This window comes from Pan paniscus, chromosome 19 (genome assembly GCF_029289425.2).
Source record: "Pan paniscus chromosome 19, NHGRI_mPanPan1-v2.0_pri, whole genome shotgun sequence".
NCBI classification, from domain to species: Eukaryota; Metazoa; Chordata; class Mammalia; order Primates; family Hominidae; genus Pan; species Pan paniscus.
In genome coordinates, this window is record NC_073268.2 from 21,619,069 (window position 1) to 21,643,173 (window position 24,105).

Here is a 24,105-nt window from a genome sequence, read left to right on the forward strand (position 1 = left end):
CCACCTCGGCTACCACAAAGGGAAAGGCCCCCTGTCCAGTGGACACGTGACTCGCGTGACCTATCGATCACTGGAGATGACTGGCACTCCTTACCCTGCCCCCTTGCCTTGACTACAATAAATAGCAGCGCCTCCAGGCATTCGGGGCCACTACCTGTCTGTCTCCGCGCTTTGGTGGCAGTGGTCCCCCGGGCCCAGCTGTCTTTCTTCCTATCTCTTTGTCTTCTGTCTTTATCTCTTCGATCTCTCGTCTCCGCGCACACACACGAAGAGAAAACCCACAGACCCGGTAGGGGTGGACCCTACATTATCTCGGCTACAACATAATCAAGATATTCATGTGGACTACTGAGTCTTTCGGTGCCCCCTTGCTGTTTTAGTTTTGTCCTGCGGCCGAGTGTTTCCCTCGCTTCACGCCAACCCAATCTCCGCCGCCCTGTCTTGTCATCCCCATTCTACAGCCCAGCACGGTGCAGTATGGCAGCCGCTGGCCACAGGTATCTAGGGAGCCCTGGAAATGTGGTCAGTTCTAACGGAGCTGTGCTGTAAGTGTGAAATACACATGGGATTTTGACGGCAGTGGGAGCAAAATTCTCCCAATTTTTTTTTTTTTTTCAGACGGAGGTTCCGCTCTTGTTACCCAGCCTGGAGTCCAATGGCGCGATCTAGGCTCTCTGCAACCTCCGCCTCCCGGGTTCAAGCGATTCCCCTGCCTCAGCCTCCCGAGCAGCTGGGACTACAGGCATGTGCCACCACGCCCGGCTAAGTTTGTATTTTTAGTACACATGGGGTTTCTCCATGTTGGTCAGGCTGGTCTCCAACTCCCGACCTCCGGTGATCCGCCCAGCTGCCGCCTCCCAAAGTGTTGCTTGCGATTACAGGCTTGAGCCACCGCTCACCCTGGCTTTTTTTTTTTTTTTTTTTTTTTTTTTTTTTGACAGACAAACTCTTGCTCTGTCGCCCAGGCTGGAGTGCAGTGGCGCGATCTCGGCTCACTGCAGCCTCTACCTCCCGGGTTCCAGCGATTCTCCTGCCTCAGCCTCCTGGGTAGCTGGGATTACAGGCGTAGGCCACCACGCCCGGCTCATTTTTGTATTTTTAGGGGGTTTCGCCATGTCGGCCAGGCTGGTCTCCAGCTCCTGACCTCAGGCGATCCGCCCGCCTCGGCCTCCCAAAGCGCTGGGATTACAGGCGTAAGCCACCGCGCCGGGCTCTTTCATTCTGTCTTTATTTTCTGAGATAGAGTCTCGCTCGGACGCTCAGGTTGGACTGCAATGGCGTGATCTCGGCTCGCTGAAACTTCCGCCTCCCGGGTTCAAGCGATTCTCCTGTCTCAGCCTCCCGAGTAGCTGGGATTATTGACGGGCAGCACCACGCCCGGCTACCTTTTGTGGTTTTTGTATCTTCTGTCTTCTGCTCTTTAGTACCGCATAGAGCCACAGAAGACTAGCGAGTCGAACAAACGGCCCCTGTTGCAGCAGTTGTTGATCACGGGGCTGCCCCCGGTACTCATCCTGTGTCTCTCGTCCAAATCCCCGCTCCTCCCCAGCTATCACCTCTGCCGATGCTGGTGGTTTCCCTGGGTACCGGGAACCAAACTCTCATTCCCCAGGGGCCTAAGCCCCCCGTGGCCAGGCCCTTCTCAAGTCAGGGTTCCTGCACATTCACAGTTACGGGTGGCCCTGGGAGTAACACCTGGCACCCAAACAGATCACCAGAGTCCACGCATAGTCCACCTGCCCTCCCTGCGTAAGATCAGCTCTTCCTCCTCCCGGCGATAGATCAGGGTCAATGATCCCTGCCAAGATGGCGACTGCTCCAGCCTGCTGGTCCAACCTGTCCAGCCACAGCTGTTGCTCGAAGGCTTGAAGTTCAATGGGACCCTCTCCCGCTTTCTACAAACTGGTTCCTCTATTTTCATGTTTATTTATTTGGGACGGGGTCTGGCTCTGTCACCCAGGCTGGAGTGCAGTGGTGCGATCACTGCTCACTGCAGCATCCACCTCCCAGCGTCCACCCATCCTCCTGGCCTCAGCCTCTGGAACAGCTGGGGTACAGATACGCCCCAGCCCGAACAGGTTTTCACTAGGTTGCCTGGGCTCTTTCTTTCTTTGTCTGTGTTTGTTTGTTGGTTGGTCGGTTGGTTTTTGTTTGTTTCTTTCGAGACGGGGCTCCGGCTCTGCCGCCGGGGCTGCAGTGCAATGGCGCGATCTCACCTCACTGCGGCCTTCTGGGCTCAAGCGATCCCCCCACTGTGCCCGGCCTGAAGACAGCCTTTAGAGAAAGAAGCAGGGGGAGTTCTTCCGAGGACAGACAAGATTTCTGGAGTTTGGAAAGGGTGAGAGACTGGGTCAGCGAAAGGAACATTCCGATCTTTATGTTGGGATGCAATGTATAATAGATACAGGGATGAGACCCAAAAGAGCCGGCAGAGGTTTGTCATCGTGGTCGCAAGGCAACTGCCGGTGGCTGATCCCGTAAAGGATACGCATACCTAGAGCGGAGCCTAAAGATGCATCAAGCATGACGGGTGGAGCCACGATGCTTGGACTCGAGCTCTGCTCCTGTGCGTTCCGTGATAAATGGCTTATACTACCTGCACCTCAGTTTTTCCCGGGCAAAAAAGGAAGCTTGCTGCCGGTGCGTTGGCACCTGCCTTAAAGTGCCAGCTACTCAGCGGGCTGAAGAGGAAGAAGTTCCTACTAGGAAGACACGTGGACACGTATGTTTACTGCAGCACTATTTACAATAGCAAAGACTTGGAACCAACTCGAATGCCCATGAATGATGGGCTGGATAAAGAAAGTGTGGCACGTATACACCATGGAATTACTACGCAGCCATAAAAAAGGATGAGTTCATGTCCTCTGCGGGAACGTGGATGAAGCTGGAAGGCCTCATTCTCAGCAAACTGACACAGGAAGCGAAAACCAAACACCGCATGTTCTCGCTCCTAAGTGGGAGTTGAACAGTGAGAACACATGGGACACAGGGAGGGGAACATCACACGCCGGGCCCTGACGGGGCGTGGGGGGCAAGGGGAGAGAGAGCATTAGGACAAATAGCCAACGCGTGCGGGGCTTCAAACCTAGACGACTGGTGGATAGGTGCAGCAAAGCACCGTGGCACACGTGTATCTATGTTCCAAACCTGCACGTCCTGCACATGTACCCCAGAACTTGGGAGGGGGTGGGGGAAACCAAAAGAGAGAACGGAGGAGAGGCGGGGGGGGGGGTGAAGAGAGAGAGAGAGAGAGAGAGAGAGAGAGAGAGAGGAGAAAGAAGTTCAATTCCGGGTGGATCCCATTCCTTTAAAAGGTCGCCACCCACTCGACTGCCAAGCTGAGATCCTAAGGACCTCCCCAAAGGAGGAGGTCGTGGCCTTCCCAAAGCGCAGTAGTCACGGTGGAAACGGAAGCGTGCCGCATAAGCCTACCGCCCGCAGATCAGGAACCTCCCTCGCGGTACTTCAGGGAAGCAGTTAAGTCAAGCCGGCGCGTCACAGGCACTCGGCGTGCAAGCCGCCCCGCAGATGCTACTGTCTCTTACCTCGCTCTGCTTTTAGGAAACACGTTGTATCCCCGGAGGGGGTGCACCGCTCCTGGAGGTACTGCAATACCAGGTCGATGCGTGGAGTGGACGGAGCAAGCTCCTATTCCATCTCCCTGCTCCAAAAATCCATTTAATATATTGTCCTCGGATAGAGGACGTATCAGATATTAAACTGATAAGAACAGATACTACACTTGATCTTAGCCAAAAGGCCGAGAAGCGATGCTGCCGCCTTCGCGCCCGCCGTCACCGTCCCACTCTCATCCACATTCAAGTCGCGGTGAGAGCCCCAGCCTCGCTCCTTGCCCCATTCCCTCTGTCTCGTCCACAGCGCTATTGACGCCCTTACACTCTCGGGCTGATTTCTTATTCTCCGCCTTTGAAAAGGGAAATCTTACACCCGTGCTTCTTCCGGCGTTCCCGGGCTTTCATTTCGAATTTGCATGCCCCGCCCTTTCACGGAGGGCGTGGCCTCCGCCGTTGACTCCGCCCCCGGGGCCGCCTCTGCCTGGGGGAGCCGGGGCTCCGCTGGGGGCGACTTCCTTGTTCGTATCGAGCCAGCGAAAAGACAGAACCGGAAGAGACTGGGGGCGAAGGCGACAGGGGTCTGTGGAAGAGACCTGTCGGCGGAGAGCGGTCCACGTTTTCCTGGAGAAAGACGAGGCCCCAGGGCAGGAGCGCGGGCTGCGCTGGGCCTTTACTTCGCCGCCCGCGGGCGGGGAGACCGGCCCCGTACCCGAGGGGACGAGGGGCCCATGCCCAGTCAGGGAAGCCGAAGGCCTGGAGGGGCTTCCGGGAGCAGGGGCTGGAGTTCCTCTGCCAGGCAGGAGGCTGGCACCAGACACCCAGCAGAGGGAGGCGGCGAGGGCCCAGCAAGGATTCTCCCCAGCCCCTGTGCCTGCGTCTCCTGCGGCTTCTGTGCGCGGACCGTGTCCTGTGCTGTGTAGGGAAAGCTGCCTCCCTGCTCGGGACGTGGATTCCCTTCCCCTCCTCCTCGCCTGGCTACTTCTGACGCAGGTCGTCAGGACTCCGCTTGGGTGTCACCCGTCCAGGAAGCCTCCCTTAGTCAAGGGCCCTCGGCACCCGCCCCGTATGTGACTAGCAGCCCTCCTGTGTATTTCATCGCGCCCCCGTTGTTTATATCAGCTATTCCACTCACCACCCTTCTGGGCAACCCTCTATCTCCCGCTCTGAAATCCCATCGCTGAGGGCTGGGACCCCTCCTCAGTGCTTATCCCTGTTTCCCCGCGCGAGTCTGGCGCCTGGCGTGTGGAAGGCGCTCAGCAAACGTTTGTGGAGCGAAGAAACGACGCAAAGGTGATGAGCACGGCAGACCGTGATGAGCACGACGCAGTTAGGAGGCTATTGGCCCGGCGCGGGGGAAAAGGGGGAAGGTCGGGCTCGGGGTGGCAGGACCCCAGAGGGCAGGGGTGACTGCCGGGGTGCTCTTGGGGCAAGGTGGGCGTCAAGGCCCCCAGCAAGGTTGGGATAAAGTTTCTCTCCGAGGCACAGACTGCCGCCTGCGGGCTCAGCATTTACCTCTCCCTTCCTCCTTCCTAACGCAACTTCAGCGGAGGGCTGAGGGCTCTACTGCGCATTACCTGGAAAACTTAATTTCACTCCACGGCCCTAAGAGGTGGGCCTTATTATTAGCCACGGCCAGGGTTAGGGTGAGGCCTCTCCTCCAGGGCAGAATTTCAGAGGGTGCCCACCCCCCCGCCCTAAATCATTCAGCAATCAACATAAACTATAGTTCAACGCAATATATCTTATCTTGTGGGCCGCAAGCCACCCAGGTGCCCAGGCAAGAGCCTGAAGGCACAAGCTGTTCCAGTATAGTAAAGAAAATTATTAGAATAAGAAAAGTTTTACTAGAGATAGGAAACGGATAGGATTATATCTGACTATTATTAATCATTAGTTTGTAGCATTACTCTTTGTTCTATTACCATAATGATCTCTGTTCCATTATGATTACCTTGGGGGAAACCAGGCCACACAGAGTTAGGAGCTGAAGGGCCACAGTGAGAGGTGACCAGGAGACAAGAGTGTGAGCCCTCATTCACGCCCAGAGAAGGGCCGCTGGAGGGCTCCTTGGCCTAGCGGTAATGCCAGTGCCTGGGAAGGCCCTGGTTACTTAGCAGGCCTTGGTCTAGCGGCGGCCCCAGTGCCTGGGAAGGCACCCGTTACTTAGCAGGCCGGGAAAGGGAATCTCCCTCTCTCCAGGGGAGACAGAGAACGCTCCGCTCCACCACCTCTTGTGGGAGGTCTGACATTAGCCAGGCCGGCCCGCAGTCATCCGGAGGCTCCAACGTCTCCCTGTGATGCTGTGCTTCAGTGGGCACGCTCCTTCTTCACTTTCATGTTCCGCCTGTACACCTGGCTCCTCCTTTTAAGTTCTTAGAAGACAGCAGTAGCAGAATTAGTAGGAGTACCACAGTCTTCGATCTTTCTGATAAGTGCATAGAAGAAACGCTGACGTTTGCTGTCCTCCCTCTCCACCTCGGCTACCACAAAGGGAAAGGCCCCCTGTCCAGTGGACACGTGACTCGCGTGACCTATCGATCACTGGAGATGACTGGCACTCCTTACCCTGCCCCCTTGCCTTGACTACAATAAATAGCAGCGCCTCCAGGCATTCGGGGCCACTACCTGTCTGTCTCCGCGCTTTGGTGGCAGTGGTCCCCCGGGCCCAGCTGTCTTTCTTCCTATCTCTTTGTCTTCTGTCTTTATCTCTTCGATCTCTCGTCTCCGCGCACACACACGAAGAGAAAACCCACAGACCCGGTAGGGGTGGACCCTACATTATCTCGGCTACAACATAATCAAGATATTCATGTGGACTACTGAGTCTTTCGGTGCCCCCTTGCTGTTTTAGTTTTGTCCTGCGGCCGAGTGTTTCCCTCGCTTCACGCCAACCCAATCTCCGCCGCCCTGTCTTGTCATCCCCATTCTACAGCCCAGCACGGTGCAGTATGGCAGCCGCTGGCCACAGGTATCTAGGGAGCCCTGGAAATGTGGTCAGTTCTAACGGAGCTGTGCTGTAAGTGTGAAATACACATGGGATTTTGACGGCAGTGGGAGCAAAATTCTCCCAATTTTTTTTTTTTTTTCAGACGGAGGTTCCGCTCTTGTTACCCAGCCTGGAGTCCAATGGCGCGATCTAGGCTCTCTGCAACCTCCGCCTCCCGGGTTCAAGCGATTCCCCTGCCTCAGCCTCCCGAGCAGCTGGGACTACAGGCATGTGCCACCACGCCCGGCTAAGTTTGTATTTTTAGTACACATGGGGTTTCTCCATGTTGGTCAGGCTGGTCTCCAACTCCCGACCTCCGGTGATCCGCCCAGCTGCCGCCTCCCAAAGTGTTGCTTGCGATTACAGGCTTGAGCCACCGCTCACCCTGGCTTTTTTTTTTTTTTTTTTTTTTTTTTTTTTGACAGACAAACTCTTGCTCTGTCGCCCAGGCTGGAGTGCAGTGGCGCGATCTCGGCTCACTGCAGCCTCTACCTCCCGGGTTCCAGCGATTCTCCTGCCTCAGCCTCCTGGGTAGCTGGGATTACAGGCGTAGGCCACCACGCCCGGCTCATTTTTGTATTTTTAGGGGGTTTCGCCATGTCGGCCAGGCTGGTCTCCAGCTCCTGACCTCAGGCGATCCGCCCGCCTCGGCCTCCCAAAGCGCTGGGATTACAGGCGTAAGCCACCGCGCTGGGCTCTTTCATTCTGTCTTTATTTTCTGAGATAGAGTCTCGCTCGGACGCTCAGGTTGGACTGCAATGGCGTGATCTCGGCTCGCTGAAACTTCCGCCTCCCGGGTTCAAGCGATTCTCCTGTCTCAGCCTCCCGAGTAGCTGGGATTATTGACGGGCAGCACCACGCCCGGCTACCTTTTGTGGTTTTTGTATCTTCTGTCTTCTGCTCTTTAGTACCGCATAGAGCCACAGAAGACTAGCGAGTCGAACAAACGGCCCCTGTTGCAGCAGTTGTTGATCACGGGGCTGCCCCCGGTACTCATCCTGTGTCTCTCGTCCAAATCCCCGCTCCTCCCCAGCTATCACCTCTGCCGATGCTGGTGGTTTCCCTGGGTACCGGGAACCAAACTCTCATTCCCCAGGGGCCTAAGCCCCCCGTGGCCAGGCCCTTCTCAAGTCAGGGTTCCTGCACATTCACAGTTACGGGTGGCCCTGGGAGTAACACCTGGCACCCAAACAGATCACCAGAGTCCACGCATAGTCCACCTGCCCTCCCTGCGTAAGATCAGCTCTTCCTCCTCCCGGCGATAGATCAGGGTCAATGATCCCTGCCAAGATGGCGACTGCTCCAGCCTGCTGGTCCAACCTGTCCAGCCACAGCTGTTGCTCGAAGGCTTGAAGTTCAATGGGACCCTCTCCCGCTTTCTACAAACTGGTTCCTCTATTTTCATGTTTATTTATTTGGGACGGGGTCTGGCTCTGTCACCCAGGCTGGAGTGCAGTGGTGCGATCACTGCTCACTGCAGCATCCACCTCCCAGCGTCCACCCATCCTCCTGGCCTCAGCCTCTGGAACAGCTGGGGTACAGATACGCCCCAGCCCGAACAGGTTTTCACTAGGTTGCCTGGGCTCTTTCTTTCTTTGTCTGTGTTTGTTTGTTGGTTGGTCGGTTGGTTTTTGTTTGTTTCTTTCGAGACGGGGCTCCGGCTCTGCCGCCGGGGCTGCAGTGCAATGGCGCGATCTCACCTCACTGCGGCCTTCTGGGCTCAAGCGATCCCCCCACTGTGCCCGGCCTGAAGACAGCCTTTAGAGAAAGAAGCAGGGGGAGTTCTTCCGAGGACAGACAAGATTTCTGGAGTTTGGAAAGGGTGAGAGACTGGGTCAGCGAAAGGAACATTCCGATCTTTATGTTGGGATGCAATGTATAATAGATACAGGGATGAGACCCAAAAGAGCCGGCAGAGGTTTGTCATCGTGGTCGCAAGGCAACTGCCGGTGGCTGATCCCGTAAAGGATACGCATACCTAGAGCGGAGCCTAAAGATGCATCAAGCATGACGGGTGGAGCCACGATGCTTGGACTCGAGCTCTGCTCCTGTGCGTTCCGTGATAAATGGCTTATACTACCTGCACCTCAGTTTTTCCCGGGCAAAAAAGGAAGCTTGCTGCCGGTGCGTTGGCACCTGCCTTAAAGTGCCAGCTACTCAGCGGGCTGAAGAGGAAGAAGTTCCTACTAGGAAGACACGTGGACACGTATGTTTACTGCAGCACTATTTACAATAGCAAAGACTTGGAACCAACTCGAATGCCCATGAATGATGGGCTGGATAAAGAAAGTGTGGCACGTATACACCATGGAATTACTACGCAGCCATAAAAAAGGATGAGTTCATGTCCTCTGCGGGAACGTGGATGAAGCTGGAAGGCCTCATTCTCAGCAAACTGACACAGGAAGCGAAAACCAAACACCGCATGTTCTCGCTCCTAAGTGGGAGTTGAACAGTGAGAACACATGGGACACAGGGAGGGGAACATCACACGCCGGGCCCTGACGGGGCGTGGGGGGCAAGGGGAGAGAGAGCATTAGGACAAATAGCCAACGCGTGCGGGGCTTCAAACCTAGACGACTGGTGGATAGGTGCAGCAAAGCACCGTGGCACACGTGTATCTATGTTCCAAACCTGCACGTCCTGCACATGTACCCCAGAACTTGGGAGGGGGTGGGGGAAACCAAAAGAGAGAACGGAGGAGAGGCGGGGGGGGGGGGTGAAGAGAGAGAGAGAGAGGAGAAAGAAGTTCAATTCCGGGTGGATCCCATTCCTTTAAAAGGTCGCCACCCACTCGACTGCCAAGCTGAGATCCTAAGGACCTCCCCAAAGGAGGAGGTCGTGGCCTTCCCAAAGCGCAGTAGTCACGGTGGAAACGGAAGCGTGCCGCATAAGCCTACCGCCCGCAGATCAGGAACCTCCCTCGCGGTACTTCAGGGAAGCAGTTAAGTCAAGCCGGCGCGTCACAGGCACTCGGCGTGCAAGCCGCCCCGCAGATGCTACTGTCTCTTACCTCGCTCTGCTTTTAGGAAACACGTTGTATCCCCGGAGGGGGTGCACCGTTCCTGGAGGTACTGCAATACCAGGTCGATGCGTGGAGTGGACGGAGCAAGCTCCTATTCCATCTCCCTGCTCCAAAAATCCATTTAATATATTGTCCTCGGATAGAGGACGTATCAGATATTAAACTGATAAGAACAGATACTACACTTGATCTTAGCCAAAAGGCCGAGAAGCGATGCTGCCGCCTTCGCGCCCGCCGTCACCGTCCCACTCTCATCCACATTCAAGTCGCGGTGAGAGCCCCAGCCTCGCTCCTTGCCCCATTCCCTCTGTCTCGTCCACAGCGCTATTGACGCCCTTACACTCTCGGGCTGATTTCTTATTCTCCGCCTTTGAAAAGGGAAATCTTACACCCGTGCTTCTTCCGGCGTTCCCGGGCTTTCATTTCGAATTTGCATGCCCCGCCCTTTCACGGAGGGCGTGGCCTCCGCCGTTGACTCCGCCCCCGGGGCCGCCTCTGCCTGGGGGAGCCGGGGCTCCGCTGGGGGCGACTTCCTTGTTCGTATCGAGCCAGCGAAAAGACAGAACCGGAAGAGACTGGGGGCGAAGGCGACAGGGGTCTGTGGAAGAGACCTGTCGGCGGAGAGCGGTCCACGTTTTCCTGGAGAAAGACGAGGCCCCAGGGCAGGAGCGCGGGCTGCGCTGGGCCTTTACTTCGCCGCCCGCGGGCGGGGAGACCGGCCCCGTACCCGAGGGGACGAGGGGCCCATGCCCAGTCAGGGAAGCCGAAGGCCTGGAGGGGCTTCCGGGAGCAGGGGCTGGAGTTCCTCTGCCAGGCAGGAGGCTGGCACCAGACACCCAGCAGAGGGAGGCGGCGAGGGCCCAGCAAGGATTCTCCCCAGCCCCTGTGCCTGCGTCTCCTGCGGCTTCTGTGCGCGGACCGTGTCCTGTGCTGTGTAGGGAAAGCTGCCTCCCTGCTCGGGACGTGGATTCCCTTCCCCTCCTCCTCGCCTGGCTACTTCTGACGCAGGTCGTCAGGACTCCGCTTGGGTGTCACCCGTCCAGGAAGCCTCCCTTAGTCAAGGGCCCTCGGCACCCGCCCCGTATGTGACTAGCAGCCCTCCTGTGTATTTCATCGCGCCCCCGTTGTTTATATCAGCTATTCCACTCACCACCCTTCTGGGCAACCCTCTATCTCCCGCTCTGAAATCCCATCGCTGAGGGCTGGGACCCCTCCTCAGTGCTTATCCCTGTTTCCCCGCGCGAGTCTGGCGCCTGGCGTGTGGAAGGCGCTCAGCAAACGTTTGTGGAGCGAAGAAACGACGCAAAGGTGATGAGCACGGCAGACCGTGATGAGCACGACGCAGTTAGGAGGCTATTGGCCCGGCGCGGGGGAAAAGGGGGAAGGTCGGGCTCGGGGTGGCAGGACCCCAGAGGGCAGGGGTGACTGCCGGGGTGCTCTTGGGGCAAGGTGGGCGTCAAGGCCCCCAGCAAGGTTGGGATAAAGTTTCTCTCCGAGGCACAGACTGCCGCCTGCGGGCTCAGCATTTACCTCTCCCTTCCTCCTTCCTAACGCAACTTCAGCGGAGGGCTGAGGGCTCTACTGCGCATTACCTGGAAAACTTAATTTCACTCCACGGCCCTAAGAGGTGGGCCTTATTATTAGCCACGGCCAGGGTTAGGGTGAGGCCTCTCCTCCAGGGCAGAATTTCAGAGGGTGCCCACCCCCCCGCCCTAAATCATTCAGCAATCAACATAAACTATAGTTCAACGCAATATATCTTATCTTGTGGGCCGCAAGCCACCCAGGTGCCCAGGCAAGAGCCTGAAGGCACAAGCTGTTCCAGTATAGTAAAGAAAATTATTAGAATAAGAAAAGTTTTACTAGAGATAGGAAACGGATAGGATTATATCTGACTATTATTAATCATTAGTTTGTAGCATTACTCTTTGTTCTATTACCATAATGATCTCTGTTCCATTATGATTACCTTGGGGGAAACCAGGCCACACAGAGTTAGGAGCTGAAGGGCCACAGTGAGAGGTGACCAGGAGACAAGAGTGTGAGCCCTCATTCACGCCCAGAGAAGGGCCGCTGGAGGGCTCCTTGGCCTAGCGGTAATGCCAGTGCCTGGGAAGGCCCTGGTTACTTAGCAGGCCTTGGTCTAGCGGCGGCCCCAGTGCCTGGGAAGGCACCCGTTACTTAGCAGGCCGGGAAAGGGAATCTCCCTCTCTCCAGGGGAGACAGAGAACGCTCCGCTCCACCACCTCTTGTGGGAGGTCTGACATTAGCCAGGCCGGCCCGCAGTCATCCGGAGGCTCCAACGTCTCCCTGTGATGCTGTGCTTCAGTGGGCACGCTCCTTCTTCACTTTCATGTTCCGCCTGTACACCTGGCTCCTCCTTTTAAGTTCTTAGAAGACAGCAGTAGCAGAATTAGTAGGAGTACCACAGTCTTCGATCTTTCTGATAAGTGCATAGAAGAAACGCTGACGTTTGCTGTCCTCCCTCTCCACCTCGGCTACCACAAAGGGAAAGGCCCCCTGTCCAGTGGACACGTGACTCGCGTGACCTATCGATCACTGGAGATGACTGGCACTCCTTACCCTGCCCCCTTGCCTTGACTACAATAAATAGCAGCGCCTCCAGGCATTCGGGGCCACTACCTGTCTGTCTCCGCGCTTTGGTGGCAGTGGTCCCCCGGGCCCAGCTGTCTTTCTTCCTATCTCTTTGTCTTCTGTCTTTATCTCTTCGATCTCTCGTCTCCGCGCACACACACGAAGAGAAAACCCACAGACCCGGTAGGGGTGGACCCTACATTATCTCGGCTACAACATAATCAAGATATTCATGTGGACTACTGAGTCTTTCGGTGCCCCCTTGCTGTTTTAGTTTTGTCCTGCGGCCGAGTGTTTCCCTCGCTTCACGCCAACCCAATCTCCGCCGCCCTGTCTTGTCATCCCCATTCTACAGCCCAGCACGGTGCAGTATGGCAGCCGCTGGCCACAGGTATCTAGGGAGCCCTGGAAATGTGGTCAGTTCTAACGGAGCTGTGCTGTAAGTGTGAAATACACATGGGATTTTGACGGCAGTGGGAGCAAAATTCTCCCAATTTTTTTTTTTTTTTCAGACGGAGGTTCCGCTCTTGTTACCCAGCCTGGAGTCCAATGGCGCGATCTAGGCTCTCTGCAACCTCCGCCTCCCGGGTTCAAGCGATTCCCCTGCCTCAGCCTCCCGAGCAGCTGGGACTACAGGCATGTGCCACCACGCCCGGCTAAGTTTGTATTTTTAGTACACATGGGGTTTCTCCATGTTGGTCAGGCTGGTCTCCAACTCCCGACCTCCGGTGATCCGCCCAGCTGCCGCCTCCCAAAGTGTTGCTTGCGATTACAGGCTTGAGCCACCGCTCACCCTGGCTTTTTTTTTTTTTTTTTTTTTTTTTTTTTTTGACAGACAAACTCTTGCTCTGTCGCCCAGGCTGGAGTGCAGTGGCGCGATCTCGGCTCACTGCAGCCTCTACCTCCCGGGTTCCAGCGATTCTCCTGCCTCAGCCTCCTGGGTAGCTGGGATTACAGGCGTAGGCCACCACGCCCGGCTCATTTTTGTATTTTTAGGGGGTTTCGCCATGTCGGCCAGGCTGGTCTCCAGCTCCTGACCTCAGGCGATCCGCCCGCCTCGGCCTCCCAAAGCGCTGGGATTACAGGCGTAAGCCACCGCGCCGGGCTCTTTCATTCTGTCTTTATTTTCTGAGATAGAGTCTCGCTCGGACGCTCAGGTTGGACTGCAATGGCGTGATCTCGGCTCGCTGAAACTTCCGCCTCCCGGGTTCAAGCGATTCTCCTGTCTCAGCCTCCCGAGTAGCTGGGATTATTGACGGGCAGCACCACGCCCGGCTACCTTTTGTGGTTTTTGTATCTTCTGTCTTCTGCTCTTTAGTACCGCATAGAGCCACAGAAGACTAGCGAGTCGAACAAACGGCCCCTGTTGCAGCAGTTGTTGATCACGGGGCTGCCCCCGGTACTCATCCTGTGTCTCTCGTCCAAATCCCCGCTCCTCCCCAGCTATCACCTCTGCCGATGCTGGTGGTTTCCCTGGGTACCGGGAACCAAACTCTCATTCCCCAGGGGCCTAAGCCCCCCGTGGCCAGGCCCTTCTCAAGTCAGGGTTCCTGCACATTCACAGTTACGGGTGGCCCTGGGAGTAACACCTGGCACCCAAACAGATCACCAGAGTCCACGCATAGTCCACCTGCCCTCCCTGCGTAAGATCAGCTCTTCCTCCTCCCGGCGATAGATCAGGGTCAATGATCCCTGCCAAGATGGCGACTGCTCCAGCCTGCTGGTCCAACCTGTCCAGCCACAGCTGTTGCTCGAAGGCTTGAAGTTCAATGGGACCCTCTCCCGCTTTCTACAAACTGGTTCCTCTATTTTCATGTTTATTTATTTGGGACGGGGTCTGGCTCTGTCACCCAGGCTGGAGTGCAGTGGTGCGATCACTGCTCACTGCAGCATCCACCTCCCAGCGTCCACCCATCCTCCTGGCCTCAGCCTCTGGAACAGCTGGGGTACAGATACGCCCCAGCCCGAACAGGTTTTCACTAGGTTGCCTGGGCTCTTTCTTTCTTTGTCTGTGTTTGTTTGTTGGTTGGTCGGTTGGTTTTTGTTTGTTTCTTTCGAGACGGGGCTCCGGCTCTGCCGCCGGGGCTGCAGTGCAATGGCGCGATCTCACCTCACTGCGGCCTTCTGGGCTCAAGCGATCCCCCCACTGTGCCCGGCCTGAAGACAGCCTTTAGAGAAAGAAGCAGGGGGAGTTCTTCCGAGGACAGACAAGATTTCTGGAGTTTGGAAAGGGTGAGAGACTGGGTCAGCGAAAGGAACATTCCGATCTTTATGTTGGGATGCAACGTTTAATAGATACAGGGATGAGACCCAAAAGAGCCGGCAGAGGTTTGTCATCGTGGTCGCAAGGCAACTGCCGGTGGCTGATCCCGTAAAGGATACGCATACCTAGAGCGGAGCCTAAAGATGCATCAAGCATGACGGGTGGAGCCACGATGCTTGGACTCGAGCTCTGCTCCTGTGCGTTCCGTGATAAATGGCTTATACTACCTGCACCTCAGTTTTTCCCGGGCAAAAAAGGAAGCTTGCTGCCGGTGCGTTGGCACCTGCCTTAAAGTGCCAGCTACTCAGCGGGCTGAAGAGGAAGAAGTTCCTACTAGGAAGACACGTGGACACGTATGTTTACTGCAGCACTATTTACAATAGCAAAGACTTGGAACCAACTCGAATGCCCATGAATGATAGGCTGGATAAAGAAAGTGTGGCACGTATACACCATGGAATTACTACGCAGCCATAAAAAAGGATGAGTTCATGTCCTCTGCGGGAACGTGGATGAAGCTGGAAGGCCTCATTCTCAGCAAACTGACACAGGAAGCGAAAACCAAACACCGCATGTTCTCGCTCCTAAGTGGGAGTTGAACAGTGAGAACACATGGGACACAGGGAGGGGAACATCACACGCCGGGCCCTGACGGGGCGTGGGGGGCAAGGGGAGAGAGAGCATTAGGACAAATAGCCAACGCGTGCGGGGCTTCAAACCTAGACGACTGGTGGATAGGTGCAGCAAAGCACCGTGGCACACGTGTATCTATGTTCCAAACCTGCACGTCCTGCACATGTACCCCAGAACTTGGGAGGGGGTGGGGGAAACCAAAAGAGAGAACGGAGGAGAGGCGGGGGGGGGGTGAAGAGAGAGAGAGAGAGAGAGAGAGAGAGAGAGAGAGAGAGGAGAAAGAAGTTCAATTCCGGGTGGATCCCATTCCTTTAAAAGGTCGCCACCCACTCGACTGCCAAGCTGAGATCCTAAGGACCTCCCCAAAGGAGGAGGTCGTGGCCTTCCCAAAGCGCAGTAGTCACGGTGGAAACGGAAGCGTGCCGCATAAGCCTACCGCCCGCAGATCAGGAACCTCCCTCGCGGTACTTCAGGGAAGCAGTTAAGTCAAGCCGGCGCGTCACAGGCACTCGGCGTGCAAGCCGCCCCGCAGATGCTACTGTCTCTTACCTCGCTCTGCTTTTAGGAAACACGTTGTATCCCCGGAGGGGGTGCACCGTTCCTGGAGGTACTGCAATACCAGGTCGATGCGTGGAGTGGACGGAGCAAGCTCCTATTCCATCTCCCTGCTCCAAAAATCCATTTAATATATTGTCCTCGGATAGAGGACGTATCAGATATTAAACTGATAAGAACAGATACTACACTTGATCTTAGCCAAAAGGCCGAGAAGCGATGCTGCCGCCTTCGCGCCCGCCGTCACCGTCCCACTCTCATCCACATTCAAGTCGCGGTGAGAGCCCCAGCCTCGCTCCTTGCCCCATTCCCTCTGTCTCGTCCACAGCGCTATTGACGCCCTTACACTCTCGGGCTGATTTCTTATTCTCCGCCTTTGAAAAGGGAAATCTTACACCCGTGCTTCTTCCGGCGTTCCCGGGCTTTCATTTCGAATTTGCATGCCCCGCCCTTTCACGGAGGGCGTGGCCTCCGCCGTTGACTCCGCCCCCGGGGCCGCCTCTGCCTGGGGGAGCCGGGGCTCCGCTGGGGGCGACTTCCTTGTTCGTATCGAGCCAGCGAAAAGACAGAACCGGAAGAGACTGGGGGCGAAGGCGACAGGGGTCTGTGGAAGAGACCTGTCGGCGGAGAGCGGTCCACGTTTTCCTGGAGAAAGACGAGGCCCCAGGGCAGGAGCGCGGGCTGCGCTGGGCCTTTACTTCGCCGCCCGCGGGCGGGGAGACCGGCCCCGTACCCGAGGGGACGAGGGGCCCATGCCCAGTCAGGGAAGCCGAAGGCCTGGAGGGGCTTCCGGGAGCAGGGGCTGGAGTTCCTCTGCCAGGCAGGAGGCTGGCACCAGACACCCAGCAGAGGGAGGCGGCGAGGGCCCAGCAAGGATTCTCCCCAGCCCCTGTGCCTGCGTCTCCTGCGGCTTCTGTGCGCGGACCGTGTCCTGTGCTGTGTAGGGAAAGCTGCCTCCCTGCTCGGGACGTGGATTCCCTTCCCCTCCTCCTCGCCTGGCTACTTCTGACGCAGGTCGTCAGGACTCCGCTTGGGTGTCACCCGTCCAGGAAGCCTCCCTTAGTCAAGGGCCCTCGGCACCCGCCCCGTATGTGACTAGCAGCCCTCCTGTGTATTTCATCGCGCCCCCGTTGTTTATATCAGCTATTCCACTCACCACCCTTCTGGGCAACCCTCTATCTCCCGCTCTGAAATCCCATCGCTGAGGGCTGGGACCCCTCCTCAGTGCTTATCCCTGTTTCCCCGCGCGAGTCTGGCGCCTGGCGTGTGGAAGGCGCTCAGCAAACGTTTGTGGAGCGAAGAAACGACGCAAAGGTGATGAGCACGGCAGACCGTGATGAGCACGACGCAGTTAGGAGGCTATTGGCCCGGCGCGGGGGAAAAGGGGGAAGGTCGGGCTCGGGGTGGCAGGACCCCAGAGGGCAGGGGTGACTGCCGGGGTGCTCTTGGGGCAAGGTGGGCGTCAAGGCCCCCAGCAAGGTTGGGATAAAGTTTCTCTCCGAGGCACAGACTGCCGCCTGCGGGCTCAGCATTTACCTCTCCCTTCCTCCTTCCTAACGCAACTTCAGCGGAGGGCTGAGGGCTCTACTGCGCATTACCTGGAAAACTTAATTTCACTCCACGGCCCTAAGAGGTGGGCCTTATTATTAGCCACGGCCAGGGTTAGGGTGAGGCCTCTCCTCCAGGGCAGAATTTCAGAGGGTGCCCACCCCCCCGCCCTAAATCATTCAGCAATCAACATAAACTATAGTTCAACGCAATATATCTTATCTTGTGGGCCGCAAGCCACCCAGGTGCCCAGGCAAGAGCCTGAAGGCACAAGCTGTTCCAGTATAGTAAAGAAAATTATTAGAATAAGAAAAGTTTTACTAGAGATAGGAAACGGATAGGATTATATCTGACTATTATTAATCATTAGTTTGTAGCATTACTCTTTGTTCTATTACCATAATGATCTCTGTTCCATTATGATTACCTTGGGGGAAACCAGGCCACACAGAGTTAGGAGCTGAAGGGCCACAGTGAGAGGTGACCAGGAGACAAGAGTGTGAGCCCTCATTCACGCCCAGAGAAGGGCCGCTGGAGGGCTCCTTGGCCTAGCGGTAATGCCAGTGCCTGGGAAGGCCCTGGTTACTTAGCAGGCCTTGGTCTAGCGGCGGCCCCAGTGCCTGGGAAGGCACCCGTTACTTAGCAGGCCGGGAAAGGGAATCTCCCTCTCTCCAGGGGAGACAGAGAACGCTCCGCTCCACCACCTCTTGTGGGAGGTCTGACATTAGCCAGGCCGGCCCGCAGTCATCCGGAGGCTCCAACGTCTCCCTGTGATGCTGTGCTTCAGTGGGCACGCTCCTTCTTCACTTTCATGTTCCGCCTGTACACCTGGCTCCTCCTTTTAAGTTCTTAGAAGACAGCAGTAGCAGAATTAGTAGGAGTACCACAGTCTTCGATCTTTCTGATAAGTGCATAGAAGAAACGCTGACGTTTGCTGTCCTCCCTCTCCACCTCGGCTACCACAAAGGGAAAGGCCCCCTGTCCAGTGGACACGTGACTCGCGTGACCTATCGATCACTGGAGATGACTGGCACTCCTTACCCTGCCCCCTTGCCTTGACTACAATAAATAGCAGCGCCTCCAGGCATTCGGGGCCACTACCTGTCTGTCTCCGCGCTTTGGTGGCAGTGGTCCCCCGGGCCCAGCTGTCTTTCTTCCTATCTCTTTGTCTTCTGTCTTTATCTCTTCGATCTCTCGTCTCCGCGCACACACACGAAGAGAAAACCCACAGACCCGGTAGGGGTGGACCCTACATTATCTCGGCTACAACATAATCAAGATATTCATGTGGACTACTGAGTCTTTCGGTGCCCCCTTGCTGTTTTAGTTTTGTCCTGCGGCCGAGTGTTTCCCTCGCTTCACGCCAACCCAATCTCCGCCGCCCTGTCTTGTCATCCCCATTCTACAGCCCAGCACGGTGCAGTATGGCAGCCGCTGGCCACAGGTATCTAGGGAGCCCTGGAAATGTGGTCAGTTCTAACGGAGCTGTGCTGTAAGTGTGAAATACACATGGGATTTTGACGGCAGTGGGAGCAAAATTCTCCCAATTTTTTTTTTTTTTTCAGACGGAGGTTCCGCTCTTGTTACCCAGCCTGGAGTCCAATGGCGCGATCTAGGCTCTCTGCAACCTCCGCCTCCCGGGTTCAAGCGATTCCCCTGCCTCAGCCTCCCGAGCAGCTGGGACTACAGGCATGTGCCACCACGCCCGGCTAAGTTTGTATTTTTAGTACACATGGGGTTTCTCCATGTTGGTCAGGCTGGTCTCCAACTCCCGACCTCCGGTGATCCGCCCAGCTGCCGCCTCCCAAAGTGTTGCTTGCGATTACAGGCTTGAGCCACCGCTCACCCTGGCTTTTTTTTTTTTTTTTTTTTTTTTTTTTTGACAGACAAACTCTTGCTCTGTCGCCCAGGCTGGAGTGCAGTGGCGCGATCTCGGCTCACTGCAGCCTCTACCTCCCGGGTTCCAGCGATTCTCCTGCCTCAGCCTCCTGGGTAGCTGGGATTACAGGCGTAGGCCACCACGCCCGGCTCATTTTTGTATTTTTAGGGGGTTTCGCCATGTCGGCCAGGCTGGTCTCCAGCTCCTGACCTCAGGCGATCCGCCCGCCTCGGCCTCCCAAAGCGCTGGGATTACAGGCGTAAGCCACCGCGCCGGGCTCTTTCATTCTGTCTTTATTTTCTGAGATAGAGTCTCGCTCGGACGCTCAGGTTGGACTGCAATGGCGTGATCTCGGCTCGCTGAAACTTCCGCCTCCCGGGTTCAAGCGATTCTCCTGTCTCAGCCTCCCGAGTAGCTGGGATTATTGACGGGCAGCACCACGCCCGGCTACCTTTTGTGGTTTTTGTATCTTCTGTCTTCTGCTCTTTAGTACCGCATAGAGCCACAGAAGACTAGCGAGTCGAACAAACGGCCCCTGTTGCAGCAGTTGTTGATCACGGGGCTGCCCCCGGTACTCATCCTGTGTCTCTCGTCCAAATCCCCGCTCCTCCCCAGCTATCACCTCTGCCGATGCTGGTGGTTTCCCTGGGTACCGGGAACCAAACTCTCATTCCCCAGGGGCCTAAGCCCCCCGTGGCCAGGCCCTTCTCAAGTCAGGGTTCCTGCACATTCACAGTTACGGGTGGCCCTGGGAGTAACACCTGGCACCCAAACAGATCACCAGAGTCCACGCATAGTCCACCTGCCCTCCCTGCGTAAGATCAGCTCTTCCTCCTCCCGGCGATAGATCAGGGTCAATGATCCCTGCCAAGATGGCGACTGCTCCAGCCTGCTGGTCCAACCTGTCCAGCCACAGCTGTTGCTCGAAGGCTTGAAGTTCAATGGGACCCTCTCCCGCTTTCTACAAACTGGTTCCTCTATTTTCATGTTTATTTATTTGGGACGGGGTCTGGCTCTGTCACCCAGGCTGGAGTGCAGTGGTGCGATCACTGCTCACTGCAGCATCCACCTCCCAGCGTCCACCCATCCTCCTGGCCTCAGCCTCTGGAACAGCTGGGGTACAGATACGCCCCAGCCCGAACAGGTTTTCACTAGGTTGCCTGGGCTCTTTCTTTCTTTGTCTGTGTTTGTTTGTTGGTTGGTCGGTTGGTTTTTGTTTGTTTCTTTCGAGACGGGGCTCCGGCTCTGCCGCCGGGGCTGCAGTGCAATGGCGCGATCTCACCTCACTGCGGCCTTCTGGGCTCAAGCGATCCCCCCACTGTGCCCGGCCTGAAGACAGCCTTTAGAGAAAGAAGCAGGGGGAGTTCTTCCGAGGACAGACAAGATTTCTGGAGTTTGGAAAGGGTGAGAGACTGGGTCAGCGAAAGGAACATTCCGATCTTTATGTTGGGATGCAATGTATAATAGATACAGGGATGAGACCCAAAAGAGCCGGCAGAGGTTTGTCATCGTGGTCGCAAGGCAACTGCCGGTGGCTGATCCCGTAAAGGATACGCATACCTAGAGCGGAGCCTAAAGATGCATCAAGCATGACGGGTGGAGCCACGATGCTTGGACTCGAGCTCTGCTCCTGTGCGTTCCGTGATAAATGGCTTATACTACCTGCACCTCAGTTTTTCCCGGGCAAAAAAGGAAGCTTGCTGCCGGTGCGTTGGCACCTGCCTTAAAGTGCCAGCTACTCAGCGGGCTGAAGAGGAAGAAGTTCCTACTAGGAAGACACGTGGACACGTATGTTTACTGCAGCACTATTTACAATAGCAAAGACTTGGAACCAACTCGAATGCCCATGAATGATGGGCTGGATAAAGAAAGTGTGGCACGTATACACCATGGAATTACTACGCAGCCATAAAAAAGGATGAGTTCATGTCCTCTGCGGGAACGTGGATGAAGCTGGAAGGCCTCATTCTCAGCAAACTGACACAGGAAGCGAAAACCAAACACCGCATGTTCTCGCTCCTAAGTGGGAGTTGAACAGTGAGAACACATGGGACACAGGGAGGGGAACATCACACGCCGGGCCCTGACGGGGCGTGGGGGGCAAGGGGAGAGAGAGCATTAGGACAAATAGCCAACGCGTGCGGGGCTTCAAACCTAGACGACTGGTGGATAGGTGCAGCAAAGCACCGTGGCACACGTGTATCTATGTTCCAAACCTGCACGTCCTGCACATGTACCCCAGAACTTGGGAGGGGGTGGGGGAAACCAAAAGAGAGAACGGAGGAGAGGCGGGGGGGGGGGGTGAAGAGAGAGAGAGAGAGGAGAAAGAAGTTCAATTCCGGGTGGATCCCATTCCTTTAAAAGGTCGCCACCCACTCGACTGCCAAGCTGAGATCCTAAGGACCTCCCCAAAGGAGGAGGTCGTGGCCTTCCCAAAGCGCAGTAGTCACGGTGGAAACGGAAGCGTGCCGCATAAGCCTACCGCCCGCAGATCAGGAACCTCCCTCGCGGTACTTCAGGGAAGCAGTTAAGTCAAGCCGGCGCGTCACAGGCACTCGGCGTGCAAGCCGCCCCGCAGATGCTACTGTCTCTTACCTCGCTCTGCTTTTAGGAAACACGTTGTATCCCCGGAGGGGGTGCACCGTTCCTGGAGGTACTGCAATACCAGGTCGATGCGTGGAGTGGACGGAGCAAGCTCCTATTCCATCTCCCTGCTCCAAAAATCCATTTAATATATTGTCCTCGGATAGAGGACGTATCAGATATTAAACTGATAAGAACAGATACTACACTTGATCTTAGCCAAAAGGCCGAGAAGCGATGCTGCCGCCTTCGCGCCCGCCGTCACCGTCCCACTCTCATCCACATTCAAGTCGCGGTGAGAGCCCCAGCCTCGCTCCTTGCCCCATTCCCTCTGTCTCGTCCACAGCGCTATTGACGCCCTTACACTCTCGGGCTGATTTCTTATTCTCCGCCTTTGAAAAGGGAAATCTTACACCCGTGCTTCTTCCGGCGTTCCCGGGCTTTCATTTCGAATTTGCATGCCCCGCCCTTTCACGGAGGGCGTGGCCTCCGCCGTTGACTCCGCCCCCGGGGCCGCCTCTGCCTGGGGGAGCCGGGGCTCCGCTGGGGGCGACTTCCTTGTTCGTATCGAGCCAGCGAAAAGACAGAACCGGAAGAGACTGGGGGCGAAGGCGACAGGGGTCTGTGGAAGAGACCTGTCGGCGGAGAGCGGTCCACGTTTTCCTGGAGAAAGACGAGGCCCCAGGGCAGGAGCGCGGGCTGCGCTGGGCCTTTACTTCGCCGCCCGCGGGCGGGGAGACCGGCCCCGTACCCGAGGGGACGAGGGGCCCATGCCCAGTCAGGGAAGCCGAAGGCCTGGAGGGGCTTCCGGGAGCAGGGGCTGGAGTTCCTCTGCCAGGCAGGAGGCTGGCACCAGACACCCAGCAGAGGGAGGCGGCGAGGGCCCAGCAAGGATTCTCCCCAGCCCCTGTGCCTGCGTCTCCTGCGGCTTCTGTGCGCGGACCGTGTCCTGTGCTGTGTAGGGAAAGCTGCCTCCCTGCTCGGGACGTGGATTCCCTTCCCCTCCTCCTCGCCTGGCTACTTCTGACGCAGGTCGTCAGGACTCCGCTTGGGTGTCACCCGTCCAGGAAGCCTCCCTTAGTCAAGGGCCCTCGGCACCCGCCCCGTATGTGACTAGCAGCCCTCCTGTGTATTTCATCGCGCCCCCGTTGTTTATATCAGCTATTCCACTCACCACCCTTCTGGGCAACCCTCTATCTCCCGCTCTGAAATCCCATCGCTGAGGGCTGGGACCCCTCCTCAGTGCTTATCCCTGTTTCCCCGCGCGAGTCTGGCGCCTGGCGTGTGGAAGGCGCTCAGCAAACGTTTGTGGAGCGAAGAAACGACGCAAAGGTGATGAGCACGGCAGACCGTGATGAGCACGACGCAGTTAGGAGGCTATTGGCCCGGCGCGGGGGAAAAGGGGGAAGGTCGGGCTCGGGGTGGCAGGACCCCAGAGGGCAGGGGTGACTGCCGGGGTGCTCTTGGGGCAAGGTGGGCGTCAAGGCCCCCAGCAAGGTTGGGATAAAGTTTCTCTCCGAGGCACAGACTGCCGCCTGCGGGCTCAGCATTTACCTCTCCCTTCCTCCTTCCTAACGCAACTTCAGCGGAGGGCTGAGGGCTCTACTGCGCATTACCTGGAAAACTTAATTTCACTCCACGGCCCTAAGAGGTGGGCCTTATTATTAGCCACGGCCAGGGTTAGGGTGAGGCCTCTCCTCCAGGGCAGAATTTCAGAGGGTGCCCACCCCCCCGCCCTAAATCATTCAGCAATCAACATAAACTATAGTTCAACGCAATATATCTTATCTTGTGGGCCGCAAGCCACCCAGGTGCCCAGGCAAGAGCCTGAAGGCACAAGCTGTTCCAGTATAGTAAAGAAAATTATTAGAATAAGAAAAGTTTTACTAGAGATAGGAAACGGATAGGATTATATCTGACTATTATTAATCATTAGTTTGTAGCATTACTCTTTGTTCTATTACCATAATGATCTCTGTTCCATTATGATTACCTTGGGGGAAACCAGGCCACACAGAGTTAGGAGCTGAAGGGCCACAGTGAGAGGTGACCAGGAGACAAGAGTGTGAGCCCTCATTCACGCCCAGAGAAGGGCCGCTGGAGGGCTCCTTGGCCTAGCGGTAATGCCAGTGCCTGGGAAGGCCCTGGTTACTTAGCAGGCCTTGGTCTAGCGGCGGCCCCAGTGCCTGGGAAGGCACCCGTTACTTAGCAGGCCGGGAAAGGGAATCTCCCTCTCTCCAGGGGAGACAGAGAACGCTCCGCTCCACCACCTCTTGTGGGAGGTCTGACATTAGCCAGGCCGGCCCGCAGTCATCCGGAGGCTCCAACGTCTCCCTGTGATGCTGTGCTTCAGTGGGCACGCTCCTTCTTCACTTTCATGTTCCGCCTGTACACCTGGCTCCTCCTTTTAAGTTCTTAGAAGACAGCAGTAGCAGAATTAGTAGGAGTACCACAGTCTTC

At 56.5% G+C, this 24,105-nt stretch overlaps 1 long non-coding RNA gene and 4 other non-coding genes across 6 annotated transcripts in view; 1 reads left to right on the forward strand and 4 right to left on the reverse strand.

Moving 5' to 3' along the window:
* LOC117976474 (uncharacterized) overlaps positions 1-24,105 on the forward strand; it is a 190,879-nt gene that overhangs the window by 106,072 nt on the left and 60,702 nt on the right. For both annotated transcript variants that reach the window (XR_010110633.1, XR_010110634.1), the window contains one exon: positions 1-24,105. This exon is cut by the window's left edge and continues 52,375 nt beyond it; it is cut by the window's right edge and continues 60,702 nt beyond it. This is a non-coding gene — a long non-coding RNA (uncharacterized LOC117976474).
* On the reverse strand, positions 3,585-3,775 carry LOC134729551 (U2 spliceosomal RNA). The gene has a single exon (XR_010110761.1). It is a non-coding gene; the product is annotated as a U2 spliceosomal RNA (small nuclear RNA).
* Positions 9,614-9,804, reverse strand: LOC134729541 (U2 spliceosomal RNA). The gene has a single exon (XR_010110751.1). It is a non-coding gene; the product is annotated as a U2 spliceosomal RNA (small nuclear RNA).
* Positions 15,666-15,856, reverse strand: LOC134729542 (U2 spliceosomal RNA). The gene has a single exon (XR_010110752.1). It is a non-coding gene; the product is annotated as a U2 spliceosomal RNA (small nuclear RNA).
* LOC129394541 (U2 spliceosomal RNA) lies at positions 21,694-21,884 on the reverse strand. Its single transcript, XR_008621827.1, has one exon. It is a non-coding gene; the product is annotated as a U2 spliceosomal RNA (small nuclear RNA).